The sequence below is a fragment of the Panthera tigris genome, chromosome C2 (assembly GCF_018350195.1).
Source record: "Panthera tigris isolate Pti1 chromosome C2, P.tigris_Pti1_mat1.1, whole genome shotgun sequence".
NCBI classification, from domain to species: domain Eukaryota; kingdom Metazoa; phylum Chordata; class Mammalia; order Carnivora; family Felidae; genus Panthera; species Panthera tigris.
In genome coordinates, this window is record NC_056668.1 from 26,019,438 (window position 1) to 26,033,204 (window position 13,767).

The 13,767-nt window shown below is 39.3% G+C and overlaps 1 long non-coding RNA gene across 2 annotated transcripts in view; it reads left to right on the forward strand.

The window, feature by feature from the left end:
* The window catches only part of LOC122230592, a 127,706-nt gene that overhangs the window by 23,672 nt on the left and 90,267 nt on the right, over positions 1-13,767 (forward strand). For both annotated transcript variants that reach the window (XR_006207588.1, XR_006207587.1), the window contains exon 3: positions 8,717-8,898. This is a non-coding gene — a long non-coding RNA (uncharacterized LOC122230592). The remainder of the gene's footprint in view (positions 1-8,716; positions 8,899-13,767) is intronic.

The following is a 13,767-nucleotide window of genomic DNA, read 5'->3' on the forward strand; positions in this document are numbered from 1 at the left end:
CCAGAGTATGGAAAGAGCCCAAATGTCCATCGATGGATGAATGGATAAAGAAGATATGGTATATATTTATACAATGAAATATTACTCGGCAATCAAAAAGAATGAAATCTTGCCATTTGCAACTACATGGATGGAACTGGAGCGTATTAAGCTAAGTGAAATTAGTCAGAGAAAGACAAAAATCATATGACTTCACTGATATGAGGACTTTAAGAGACAAAACAGATGAACATAAGGGAAGGGAAACAAAAATAATACAAAAACAGGGAGGGGGACAAAACAAAAGAGACTCATAAATATGGAGAACAAACAGGGTTGCTGGAGGGGTTGTGGGGGGGGGATGGGCTAAATGGGTAAGGGGCATTAAGGAATCTATTGAAATCATTGCTTCACTATAAAAACTAATTTGGATGTAAATTTTAAAAAATAAAAAATAAAGTTAAATAAAAAAAATAACTTTAAAGAAGAGACAAAAAAAAGTTATTTAAAATACATTTTTTGATGACTGAGGTGTTTTTTGCATCCGTGTAAATTTTGCTCCTGAGATGAGTGCCTCACTTACTTCCCCTTAGTTCCAACCCTGCTTCGGGCATAGCTGGATCCAGAGGTTCAAATGACCCCATCATGACTCAGCTTTGGCTCTGGGCTGTATTTGTGGTAGGCGCTCCCTACCTGCGGCTTTTAGCATTCACAGTTTCAGAAGGAGAGAGACCTTCTTTCTCCTATACGTTCTTGGATCTTTGAAAGGACTCTGTCTGCTTCAATCTGTCTGAAACCTTGGTCATTCTGGAAGAATTTTAAATTATAAGATACAGGAAGATATTCAGGATATCTGAATCCAGGAAGATACTCAACTTCTGAATTAATTCTTATTACCTTCTTAGAAAATCAGTCTTCTTTTCTGAATGCAGGAAGATATTCAACTTCTGAATTAATTCTTATTACCTTCTTAGAAAATCAGTCTTCTTTTTTTTTAACTTTATTAATGATATACTCTGCATTCTTTTTTTTTTTATTTTTTTTTAACGTTTATTTATTTTTGAGACAGAGAGAGACAGAGCATGAACGGGGGAGGGTCAGAGAGAGGGAGACACAGAATCTGAAACAGGCTCCAGGCTCTGAGCTGTCAGCACAGAGCCCGACGCGGGGCTCGAACTCACAGACCGTGAGATCATGACCTGAGCCGAAGTCGGCCGCTTAACCGACTGAGCCACCCAGGCGCCCCTGCATTCTTTTTTTTAAGTTTATTAATGTTGAGACAGAGGGAGAGCAAAGGTGAGCAGGGGGAGGGAAAGAGAGAGAGAGAGAGAGAGAAAGAGAGAGAGAGAGAGAGAGAGAGAGAGAGAGAGAGAGAGAGAGAATCCCAAGCAGGCTCTGCAGGGTCAGCACAGAGCCCAATGTGGGGCTTGAACTCACAAACTGTGAGATCATGACCTGAAACAAAATCAAAAGTCATACACTTAACTTGACTGAGCCACCCAGGCACCCCTCAGTTTTCTTTTCTTAAAAAATCATTCATAATTGACGAAATTTCCATTGAAAGGCATAAACAGTTTTAACTAACTTCTCATATCGACTATGTAAGAAAACCAAAATATCTTTCACTGAGGTAGCTTTTTATGAAATGTTAATAAATCTCTCTTCAAGAAATAACTCTATCAAGGATATTTTGCTAATTGAAGAAAGCAAGATATAAAACTGTATCTAACATACACCATTTGTGTGAAATATGTGTGTGTATGTATGCATATGATTATTATTTCTGGAAAGATACAGAAAAAACTGATTATAGTTTTTGCTTGAGGAGGGTATCTGAGTGGCTAAGAGAACACAGAAGGAAAACCAAGTTTTCACTGGGTGTCCTTTTATGTCTTTTGAATGTTGTACTAGATGCCTGCATTACCTATTCAAAAAATTAATAGATTTTAAAATACTCCCTTTTCCTCCCAGTAAATGTGTGATAGATACAATTATAGTTATTAGGGACAAATTAGGGAACAACACAGACAGATTTTTCTGTGCTCCTGGAGTAAATTCAGCCTTAGAGTAAATCAGGTCTTGATTTAATAGAAAATAAAATTCATTACAAGATCTCTGGTGTGTAATACAACCAAAACGACATGACTGTGTTTGAATGGTCAGTATTGAATGGTCAGTGAGGAAGGCAGTTTTCATTTTTTGTCTCCTGACTTCCCTTATTAAAAATGAGACACCAGCAGAGATACAAACCAGGCATGCTAGAATTTTGACAAATGTCCTGAGACTAAAGAGGCAGTAAACAAATGTTAGTTAATAAAGTGGTCTGTTCCCAATTGTAAATACAAAGTAGAATTCATTACCGACTCCTGCCCTTAGCAATGAATATGGCTTGTCTTGTCAATAGTCTTAAGGGCTGTATGAACTTTTAAGTTTTATTTATTTTGAGACTGAGTGCGTGCAAGCGAGGGAGGAGCCGAGGGAGAGAGGGAAAGAGAGAATCCCAGGCAGGCTCTGCACTGTCACCACAGAACCCAATGCAGGGCTCTATCTCATGAACTGTGAGATCATGAGCTGAGCCGAAATCAAGAGTCAGACGTTTAACCGACTGAGCCACCCAGGTGCCCTGAGCTATATGAGCCTTTAATTAATATTGGTATCCAGAATTCCAGGAGCACCTGGGTGTTGAGTCAAAGGGGATATATACTGATTTCATGAAGCCCCATGTTCTAAAGACCAAAGAATTAAGAGAGGACCTCAGGTTACCATGGTGGGAGGTGGTCCTCATAATTATGAGGGAGTATTGGTGCCTCCATGAATTTGCCCTAGTTACTACTCCAGGAGGCAGTAGGTGATCATGACAATGATAGTGGGAGCAGAAGGTCCCAAAAATGCTGGTGCTAGGCTAGGTGATGGCAATGTATGCTTCTCCAATTAGGAGACTAGAAACATTGAAAACAACAGTGATTCAGTAATAATGAATAGAATTACCTCCTGTTTGCTCCTATGCTAAACCCTGTTAGGTCCAATTTCTGGGATTAAAAGCTTCAATACCAAAATTTACTCACTGAATGTGTCAATTCCTGAAGAGCTCAAGGGCAAACGGTAATTGACTTGTATAAACATGAAAATGGTAATTCAATTTCGATTCTGTACCTAACTAGGTCAATGTCTGCAAAGCTTCCAAGATCAATATCAGGAGCTGATGGAGGGCTATGTGGATGTGCGGGAACCAGGGGGGGCAAATGGGTCTCCCACTCCGGAAGGGAGAAGATGATGCTCTACTGTTGATATGGCTAGATTTGCTGCTGGTAATTTCTTCCTTGGACTATTTACAAGTATGGAAGAAAGAGCTTTTCTACGTTCATTTTCATCCTTTTTAACATGTTGAACTTTGCTCGTATGAACATAATTCCATTAATAGGTTGGTTATTCATGTCTGTCTGGATTTGTTAGATGAAGTGCCTGGTTGGTATATTTAGTTTTGGTTTCCTCCTCTTAGGGTTTTAAATCACCATTGATTATTATTTAACATTTATGTTACTACATTATAGAACTTTAGACACAGAGTGTAGGGAAGAGATCAATCCATCTTATTCACTTTGCAAATGTGGATGCTGAGGTTGAGGGGGGACAAAAGGTATTTATCTATACTCAAAGAAAAATGATTCTGCTAAAATTAATTGACAGTTTGGAAAAATACATTTGGTTAGTTCACTTTATGACAGCATACCCAAATGGATTAAAGAATTTTAAAAATGAATAAAATAGCCAAAAGAATATATATGTATATACGTGTGTGTATATGCATGTGCACGCATGTGTGTACACACACATATTTAGAGGCTAGAAAAGATCTTTACCTTTGATTCATTTTTGGGAAATGTTTTTGAAATATACATACAGAAAAAGTATGCAAATCATAAGTGTGCTGGATGAATTTCACTGAGTGAATACTCCTGTGTAATTACGTAAACCAAAGGAAGAAAACAGAAGGGAAATGATTGATAAGGTTGACAACATAAATAATTTAAAACATCTCTATGTCAAAAAAATGTCAAACAAAATTAAAGGGGAAAATAATAAACTGGGAAAGTGTTTGCAAATATATGACAAGGATAATTACCTTATTATTTATTTTATTTTTCAGAGTAAAAAAATCATTAGGAAATTTGAATACACGAGTTAGAAAACAGACAAAGTACACAGAAGGCAATTCAATATATGAGGGGAAAAATCCTTCTCTAGTAATTAAAGAAATTAGCAATGATAGGTGCTGGAAACAGGACTTTGCCTGAATTTTTAGTGAGGGTATAAATGAAGTTTAGTGTGACTATGGGGGAGGGGTGGAGACATTGGCTGTGTGCAATTTGCAGTAGGTATCATAAGCCTGCAACATGTACAGGCACTTTTACCCAAAAATTCTACTTCTAGAAATTGCTTAAAGTAAATAATAGTAAAACACAAGAAATAACTTAAAATGTCTAAAATAGGAGTTTGGTTAAACAGAGTATATCTTCTCCAGCCATTAAAAAACATCACAGAAGAATACTGAATAACATGAAAAAAATTGCAATATGGTAAGGAAAGACATCAAACTATAAAACTAAATGTATGGTAAGAACCCAATGTTTTCAGTAACTGGTACACATATGTATGTCAAAAAAATAGCGACAGATCTTACATTAAAATGTGAACAAGTTTGGGGCACCTAGATGGCTCAGTTGGTTAAGCACCCGACTTTTTTTTTTAATTAAAAAAAATTTTTTTTATGTTTATTTAGTTCTTAGACAGAGTGTGAGGCAGGAAAGGCACAGAGAGAGAGGGAGACACAGAATCTGAACACGCTCAGCTCAGAGCCTGACACAGGGCTCAAACTCACGAGCTATGAAATCACAACCTGACCTGAAGTCAGATACTCAACCAACTGGGCCACCCAGGCTCCCCAACCTTTAACTCTTGATTTCAGCTCAGGTTGAGCCACTGGGCATGGAGCCTGCTTGAGATTCTCTCTCTCTCTCTCTCTCTCTCGCTCTCGCTCTCTCACTCTCGCTCTCGCTCTCGCTCTCCCTCTAATGCTCATGCTCTCTCTCCATCTAAAAAACAAAAAACGAACAAATAAATAAATAAACTTAAAAAATGTGAACAGGTTTAAATCTGGCTGAAGAAATATGGGTGACTAATTTTCTCTTTGTGCTTTTCTGTATTTTCCAAGTTTTCTGTAGTAAATAGAAATATTCTAATCAGAAAAAAAATATATTACAGGTAATAAAAATAATTTAAAAGTGTTTTTTTTTAATTTTAAAGTTTTCTATAGTGTTATTGTATAGAGTCTGTATCCTAAGCAGTAAAAATGTCCTTTTTACATGTACTAGATGCACATAAGAGAAATTAAAATATGGACTCATTTTATGTTCTCTAGAAATGTTAAGAAATTTTATACTCCTCTTTAAAGATGTACACATAATGGTTGCCTTTTTGTGGTGAAATCTTGACATTCAACATGTAACACCAAGATTAATCAAGAATTACCACTAATATAGGCAACTGGGTGGCTCAGTCAGCTAAGCACCTGACTTCCACTCAGGTCATGATCTCACAGCTCATGAGTTCCAGCCCCACATTGGACTCTGCACTGACAGGTGGGAGCCTGCTTGGGATTCTCCGTCTCCTTGCTCTCTGCCACTCCTCCCTCTCTGTCTCTCTCTAAAAAATAAATAAACTTTTTTTTTAAACCACTCTTTTTTTTTTTTTTTAGTGTTGATTTATTTTTTGAGAGAGAGAGAGACAGAGTGTGAGTAGGGGAGGGGCAGAGAGAGAGGGAGACAGAGAATCTGAAGCAGTCTTAGGCTCTGAGCTGTCAGCACAGAGCCTGATATGGGGCTTGAACCCACGAGGTGTGAGGTCATGAGTTGAGCCTAAATTGGAAGCTTAACTGACTGAGCCACCCCTAAAAAACACTCTTAAAAAAAAAAAAGAGTTACCATTAATATACTAACAAGGTAATTCTCATGACAAATGATAGAGGTACATATTCTCCTGGAACACCAATAGATAAAACGTATTAGATTACTAATTAGTAGTAGTAGTATTAGTAGTATTCCAAGGTGGCTCATTCATGGTATCAAATTACTATAATTCTAACACTGTCTGAAGTGTTTCACTGAATTACACTGAACTACAAGTATATATATATTAAGCTTTTATTTACTTACCTAATAGGACAATCTGTCAAATTTATGCCCTAGAAAGGATTACTTGAATATTTTCTTTTTCTTCTTATGCAAAAGATGTTGCCACTCCCTCTTTAGTGGATAAAGACTGAAGACCATCTTTAAGCAGAGCATTATAACTTGTGCATACTAGAGGGCATGGGTGATAGGAAACAGAGGAAAGAGGCATTTAGTTTAAAGCCAGCTCCTTAACTGAAAAGTTGAAGGAAACTATTTATATGAGGAGCCCAGCTGTCTTCTGGGAAGGGAGACAAATTGCCCCAATTCTTGACCCCTAAGTTTTCTACCTGAAGTTTGGTTTCAGGTAGGTTCATAGATTGGGTTAGGTAGTCCCGTCCAAGGCCCAGGTGCAAGCCATGCAGCAGGGCCCGTGAAATAAGACTGTAGGAGTGAGACTCATGCCTTGACCCTGAATCAAAAGGGGAAGTAGGGCCTGCTTAGCACTGCAAGTCTGCCCTGAACCACAAGTCCACAGTAATGAGACTCACCTAAGATGTTTTCCAGTGACAGCAAGGAAGAAGAGAGATAATAAGTCCTGTTTATAAGTGTAATTTAATTCAGATATACAGTATAAAAAAAGAAACAAGTGAAGTTAAAGGAGTTGTTGAAATTCAAAATCAGGACATAGTTCTTGACTACAAGAGGTAATATTTTCTAAAAGATTCTTCTTTAAAAAAAGTTTATTTATTTATTTAGAGAGGGAGAGTGCAAATGCGGGGGGGGGGGGCAGAGAGAGGGAGAGAGAGAATTCCAAGAAGGCTCCACGCTGTCAGCACAGAGCCCTACATGGGGCCTGAACTCATGTACTGTGAGATCATGACCGGAGCAGAAATCAGGAGTTGGATGCTCTACTGACTGAGCCACACAGGTGCCCCTGAAAGAATCCTCTTAAGAAAGAACTTATGAAAAATACAAAGAGGTTGAAGTTGTGTTTATTTTTTAATAAAACCTTTATATCTTAGCTGATAGTAATTAACATCTTGCTAAGAAAAGATCAAGGACCTTATCACTTCTGGCATTCCTCTTAGTAATGTTTATTTAGACTATTATTATAGTTTATACATTATATGATTTCTAGCATTTATTTTCCAGCCTGTAGCAAAATCTCCATAGTAACTCCATAGTGTCATTTCTGCATTTTTAACAGAGCCTGTACTCATGGCCAGCTTTTCCACTACAGTTTCTCTGTTTCTGAACTCTTTGCTTCAATCTCTTCATTGACTGATTTTTTTTAAAGATAATTCCCAAGAGGAATTCATGAAATCCTTAATGTCGGTTAGATATGATTCACCAGGCACCATTTTGTAAGAGATATTTCATATTACCTGTGTCTTTTGCACCTGGACAACTCAAATTTTAGAGAAGTTTATTATATTTGGGGTCCTCCTTAACAATGCCTGAAAGTCCCTGAAAATTAAGTATATTCTCCTTTTTTATCTGATCATTTTTGGTACTTTAAAAAGAAAGAAAAAATATTGTACTGGAATTATGTAATTAATAAACTAGGTACAATTTATTAAATGTCCTGGATACTTGGTTAACTACAAGAGTCACATATGAGCCTGTATAGAAGACTGTTTCTGAGTTTAGCACCTTGTCTAACATTAATGTTGTTCCCGGCCAGTCTAGACCCTAAAGTGGGGGGCTGTTGTCATTAAAGACCAAGTTGAAAAGGGGCAGAGCTGTTTATTATATGGAATGCAGAGAGTGGTATCTTCCCCTTGCTTCTTATCATTAAAAAAATTTTTTTTTCAGTTTATTTATTCTGCGAGAGAGAGAGAGAGAGAGAGAGAGAGAGAGAGACGGAGAGAGAGCAAACAGAGGAAGGACGGCAGGAGGGGTGGTGGATAATCCCAAGCAGGTTCCGCACTGATGGTGTGTTGCCTGATGTAGGGCTCAAATTCATGAACTGTGAGATCATGACCTGAGCTGAGATCAAGAGTTGGGGGCTTAACAGACTGAGCTATCCAGGTACCCCTCCCCACTCCTTGCTTCTTATCAATAAAAACGATATTAGTACATTGCTTAGTTCATGCTATAGACCTAATGCTTATGTCCTCTCAAAATTCTAAATCCCCCAATGTTATGGTGGGTCCTTTTGGGGGAGATTAGATCATGAGAGTGAAGCTTCTCATGAATGGAATTAACATCCTCGTAAAAGACAGAGAGCTCCCTTGTCTTTTCCACCATATGAGGACACAGTGAGAAGATGATGTTCCATGAGCCAGGAAGCAGGCTCTCCCTAGACACTGAATCTGCCAGCACCTTGATCTTGGATTGCCCAGCCCTGAGAACAGTGAGAAATAAGTTTATGTTGTTTATAAGCCATCCCATCTAAGATAATCTAAGATGGTTTATAATAAGCACTTAATGTTAGCTAAGCACTTTACGTGCATCATGTCACAATTCTATCAGGTAAGGGCTATTGAAATTCCCATTTGATAAGTACACGAAGATGTGTTCATATTCATATACCTAGTGAATGACAAAGTTGCATTTGAACCCAGGCCATCTGACTTCATGGATCAGACAAAGGGAATCATTGCCTTCTACATCCGGATGTTGGCCCCTAAACGGCACACCTCTGCATGTTCAACAGCAGTGGCAGCAGCTTCAGCAAACATCAGCATCACAGTTGCCATTCAGCAGATTGGAAATTACCAGACTCCTATCTAATAACTGCAGTGAGGTGAGTAGGAGAGGAAAGAAATGATTCCATGAACTAGACCAAGTTGCTTATGGAAAAATAATCTCTAGTCCCTATTTGACCATTTCTGGAGGGTATGAAAAAACTGGAATTCCCAAAGGATAAGAGGAGCAGATCTGGGGAGATACAAAATTATGGCTGCTTTTGCCTATAGTGTTACCCTAGGTCTGGCTCACCTAAATGTAAATACATGCACCAACAGTTCCTGATACGTGTGAGCACGAAGATATTTAGACTATATATGATCACAAAGGTGTTGACTCAACACTTTCTCAATAGGGTGTTGGAAAAACCTGCAGCTAAAAGTAAGATAAGCAACTCTCTACTTGTTCTCTTGTTCTGGCTCTGATCCACCCGTTGATCCTTTTGAAGCTCTCATGCCAGTCTTCACCCTCCTTGCTGGTATCATACAGATTCATGCCCAGCTGGGAACTTCCTGGTATGGGGTGGGGTGGGGGTGGGGCTGCTGTGGGTGTGGGGAATAGAAACTGTATTAAATCTTCAGTTTGTCTACAACTGTTCAAGGTTCAGACTGAAACACCTGGAGTTTACATCTATGTCATGCTAATTGCTCTCTGCAAAATGATTTGCTTTTTGCTTTCAGTGCTGTGGTGAGAGGGTTTTATTGATGGCCTGCTTTTATTTTTTCTTATTAACTTTTTTTAATGTTTATTTATTCTTTGAGAGAGACAGAGAACATGGGCGGGGGAAGGGCAGAGAGAGAAGGGGACAGAGGATCTGAAACAGCCTCTAGCTGACAGCAGAGAGTTCGATGCCCGGCTCAAACCCTGAGAACTGTGAGATCATGACCTGAGCCAAAGGCAGATGTCTAACAGACTGAGCCTCCAGATGTCCCGATGACCTGCTTTTAGAGGGACGTTCCAGATGGAGTGCTTTATGACTCTTGCACTATTTAGAAGCAATTTACTTTAGTTGTTTGGGGTATTACTCAATGCCATCGTCTTACCCCCATCCCTATTGCATTATTTATAATTATTACATAGTTTGAAGCAAGAAATACATTTGCATATGAAAAGCAAATTGTTAACAATGAGGATTGGGAGTTTGATTGCTTTAGATTCTAGTCTAGACCCAGTTCTTCCAAACTGTGTGACCTCGGGCAAAATACTTAACCTCTCTAATCCTCAATTTCCTTGGCCATAAAATGACAATTAAATGACAGCCAGCAACAAATCCAAAAAGCCTCCCCTCTCCTTTATTTGGCATGTTTTAGATATTTACAAGGAGACACTTCCCTGTTATTAAAGATCTTTTTGGGAGGGGGTGGAAGAAGTAATGTTAGGAACTAATGTTTTGATCGGGGGTTGTGAGAAAACTTCAGCTCTCTGAAACTTAAAATTCTTTATGTTCTTCATTTACCAACTGCTTCTGACATAACATTAAAAAAATAGATTTTCTCAGAGATTTCACTGTCTATAACAAGTGATTTTCAGTCTGGAAATGATTTCTTCAAACAGAATTCTTGAATTTTTTGGAGTTTTTTTTTTTTTTTTTTACTTAAATAAAAGTAAACAAGAATGAGGAATTTACTCAAAAGCAGATATTAGTGAATGAAGAACTAATGGCAGAGGGTTTTTTCCTGTTAAAATATATATAACATAAAATTTACCAGTTTTTTTACTGTTTTTTAAAATTTATTTGTGAGAGAGAGAGGGGAAAGAGAACATGAGCAGGGGAGGAGCAGAGGATCAGAAGCAGACTCCATGTTGACAGCAGAGAGCTCAATGTGGGCTCAAACCCAGGAACAGTAAGATCATGACCTGAACCGAAGTCGGATGCTCAACCGACTAAGCCACCCAGGAGCCCCCAAACTTACCATGTTTAAGTGTGTAGTTCGGCGACAACTAGTACAGTCACAGTGTCATGCAACCATTGGTACCATCCATTTCTACAACTTATTCATCTTCCCCAACTGATACTCTGAACCCATTAAGCAATAACTTCTCATTCTCCCTTCCCCTGAGCCCCTTGGGCAACCACCAAGCAGATATCTGTAATAGTAGATATATACTTTTTAATGTCTATTTATTTTGGAGAGAGAGCAGGGGAGGGGCAGAGAGAGAGGGACAGAGGATCCGAAGCAGGGTCTGTGAAGCAGGCTCTGTGCTGACAGCAGCGAGCCATGTGGGGGGCTTGGACTCACCAACCATGAGATCATAACCTGAGCCAAAGTTGAACACTCAACCGACTGAGCCATGCAGGTGCCCCACTAGTAGATATTTTTAAAGAGGAAGAACAGGATGGCACTTCATAGCTTGGGGAAGGCATTGCATTTCTACGGGGGGGGGGGGGCGTGGGGAACGGGGGGGGGGGCAGGAGGGGGTCCTGTATCATTTCTAAACTATCGCACTGAGATGTTAATCTGGCTTCTTGGCATCAACACCACAGAGGAATGCCCAGTTTGACCTGAGCACCTGGGTGGGGGTTGGGGGGGTGGGGGGGTGGCAGGGGGGGCACACCATGCTTATGGTGTACAGCCTGGGGACCTGACCGAAGCCTCATCCCTTCCTGCTGCTTTGAGAAATCAGCCCTAGTCTTGATATCCTGTTTTAGGCCCTGCTCAACCTCTCATTCTTCCTCTGGAGCCTTGAATTTCAGGCCAGGGACTCCAGCTGGTTTAACACCCGCCTGCCAAAGCCAGCTCAGTTTCCACCCCACCAGGAATTTACCATTCAGCAACCCAACCCTGTTTCCTCCAGCCTAAATACTGACCTAGTAAAGGCACGCTAGACCTGGGCGCTTATCTGTAAACCGAAGAGGGTGAATTAGGTAGTCTCAAAGGTATATTGCAGCTTTAAAGTTGTTACTCTCTGTTTAAGAAAAATAGTGGTCCTAATATAATAGCCTAGATAAGATTCTTCTATACAAATTCTCTCTCCTACTGGTATCGGTCATTTTTGATGTAAAATAAATGCTGAAAGCATTATATTTGCTTTGACAGTTCAGCTAATGGTCAGCAAAGGGTTAATGCATTTAGAAGAGAAGATAATCTGTTAGTCAGTACAAAGAATTTCATATCCTGAATATAATCCTGAAAAAATTGGAGATCTTTGAGGAGCCTTTAGCTGGACTATATTGTCTTTGTGTAAAATGGTTTTGGCTTTCACTCTAATACAGCTTTAGCCTAGGTGAGGGCTAGTCGCTTGCTATTTGATAGGGCTATTTGCATTTCAAAGCTAATCAGTATTAAATAATCAACTGGTAAAGAGGAGTAAGAGGGTCATTGTGTGTATTTTATTATTGTGAAAAACATGCTGAGAGGCTGAGAGCTCACTAGAATTCTAGCAGATAAGAAAGTGGTTTATGTGAAAGGTCTCTTAATGGGTGTGTTACTCATTTCTTTCTGCTCACATGACTGCCAGGCTTTATAAGGAAGTAAACATAAAATGTGGAGAGAATAACCATGTTTATTTCCAATACAGACCTTATATTTAAAAAAGCCTTTTTTTATATTTATTTATTTTTGAGAGAGAAAGAGAGAGAGAGACAAAGCGTGAGCAGGGGAGGGGCAGAGAGAGAGGGAGACACAGAATCCGAAGCAGGCTCCAGGCTCTGAGCTGGTAGCACAGAGCCCAACACAGGGCTCAAACTCACAAACCATGAGATCATGACCTGAGCCCAAGTCAGACGTTTAACTGATTGAGCTACCCAGGCGCCCCACAGACCTTATATTTAAGGTGAAAGCATCTCTCAAATCTCGTAACTAGATAGTTTACTTTGTAGGATCTTTAATAGTTTGAATTAAGAATTATAATGTTTTGTTGACCAACTCAGACCAAAGTTGATTCTAACTCTAGGGGCAACAGGGTGACCCAATCGGTTGAGCGTTCGACTTCGGCTCAGGTCATGGAAAAAAATTTTTTTTAATGTTTATTTTTGAGACAGCCCAAGTGGGGGAGGGGTAGGGAAGAGGGGACAGAGGATCTGAAGCAGACTCTGCACTGACAGGCAGACAGCAGCAAGCCCAATGTGGGACTTGAACTCACAAACTGTGAGATCATGACCTAAGCCAAAGTCAGAGGCTCAACTGACTTTGCCCCAACGTTAAAATAAATAAATAAATAAATATATATATATATATTTCTAAAGACATTCTTATTTAAAAAAAAACAAAAAACAAAATTTGATTGTAACTCTAATTTGGTGGTTCTTAACCCCAGAACATTGGAATTGTAGCTGGGATGCAGAAGTGCAAGAGAACCTGGCTCTCTGTGTCCCAAACAGACCAGGTTCGTCACTTGCCTCTAACAAAATCCAAAGTCAGAGAAATAAGTGATGGTGAGGCAAGAAAGGGATTTATTTCAGTGAGGCCAACACCTGGAAGACAGTGGATTAGCGTCTCAAAGCTTGTCTCCAAAGTGCAGATAATACTTCCAGGTTGATAAAAGGAAAATGTGTGGCAATGGTGGGGGTGTACGTGCAGGTGGGTGGTAAAGATCAGGTAGATAGTTATCAATCACATGGGGTCTTGCTAGTTCAGTATGGTCTTTGTTACTTGAGGGGATAGTTTCAGTTCCCCTCGGGGGATACTTTGCCCACTGCCTTTTGCCTGAGTTGTGAGATAAACTGGAAAGAAGAACATAATCGATTAGAAAGTTTGAGGTCAAAATGAAGGTAGTTGAAGTCCTCTTTTAGAATCATCAAGGGCAAAGAAAAATATTGATGTTTGTTTGCACCCCAGAGAATGATGTCATTGGTTTGGGGTGGTGCCTGGTTGTCAATATTGTTTAGTAATTTTCAAGCGATTCTCCTGGGTTGAAGGTTGAGAATCACTATTCTAATTATCCCGAACATATCTTTATTCATGAAAAAAAAAAATCCAAAAACAAA